The sequence below is a fragment of the Hipposideros armiger genome, unplaced genomic scaffold (genome assembly GCF_001890085.2).
Source record: "Hipposideros armiger isolate ML-2016 unplaced genomic scaffold, ASM189008v1 scaffold_400, whole genome shotgun sequence".
Taxonomy (NCBI): Eukaryota; Metazoa; Chordata; class Mammalia; order Chiroptera; family Hipposideridae; genus Hipposideros; species Hipposideros armiger.
In genome coordinates, this window is record NW_017731750.1 from 1415610 (window position 1) to 1416593 (window position 984).

The 984-nt window shown below is 44.9% G+C and overlaps 1 protein-coding gene across 1 annotated transcript in view; it reads right to left on the reverse strand.

The window, feature by feature from the left end:
- Positions 1-984, reverse strand: part of LOC109393959 (putative polypeptide N-acetylgalactosaminyltransferase-like protein 3) — a 347307-nt gene that overhangs the window by 109763 nt on the left and 236560 nt on the right. The gene's annotated exons all lie outside the window — the stretch shown is intronic.

The following is a 984-nucleotide window of genomic DNA, read 5'->3' on the forward strand; positions in this document are numbered from 1 at the left end:
CTGTTGTTTTGTTCTTCAGTCTAGTTGTGGAGGATGTTGCTTCACTGGCCCAAGCTGGCACCATCATTACGCTCTTCCCAGGTGAGGCAGATCAGTCGCTGGCCTCTGGATGGCTGCTCATGGCAGCTGCTGGCCACTCATGCTGGCTGCTGGCCACACATGGTAGCTTATGGCAGCCCACTGCAGTGGGGACTGCAGCTTACGCCATCGCCGGTGACCCACGGCAGCCCAGCCCCAAGTCGAGCTGCCTGCCTTTCACCATCTTGGCTGCAGAAGGCAGCGTCACTGGCCCTCATATGTGGGATCTGAACTGGGGCCCTCTGGCATCCCAAGGCAGTTCTTAACCAACGCGCCACTCGGCCGGCCCATGAGTGTCTTTACTTTATCCTCCATCATGAAAGTACTCCATGTCACACATCATTTCTGATATGGCAATTTCTGTCAAATGAAAACATTGTGGTGTGTCCTCATCCACCTTATTCACTGGATCTGGCACCGTGCAACTTCTGCCTTTTCCCCAAAGTCAAAATGATTCAGGACATTGAGGTAGCCATGACAGCACAACTAAAGACACTCACAAAAGAGGACTTCCAGAACTGCTTCAGAAAGTGGCAAGAAAGATGGGATAAGTGTGTTTGAAGCAAAGGGGAGTATTTTTGGGGGGATTAATGGCAATGTATCTTTTACTGTAATAATTTTTTAACTTAAACATTCACTATAGTTTTTGATGACACCTCATATTTAGAGGGAAGGGGGCATCATGTCTGCAACTTACTCTCAAATGGTTCAGGAAAAAATATGTGCATCGGAGAGATATAAATATTGTCAAATGTAAACATTGGAGGAATCTTGGTAAAGGGCATGTATAATTTTTTGTACTATTCTTGCAAATTTTCTGTAAGTCTGAAGTTATGTCAAAATGAAAATTTAAAAATTATTGATGATAATAATAAAACCCCTTTGATTCCCAAAGCTTTAAGCTAC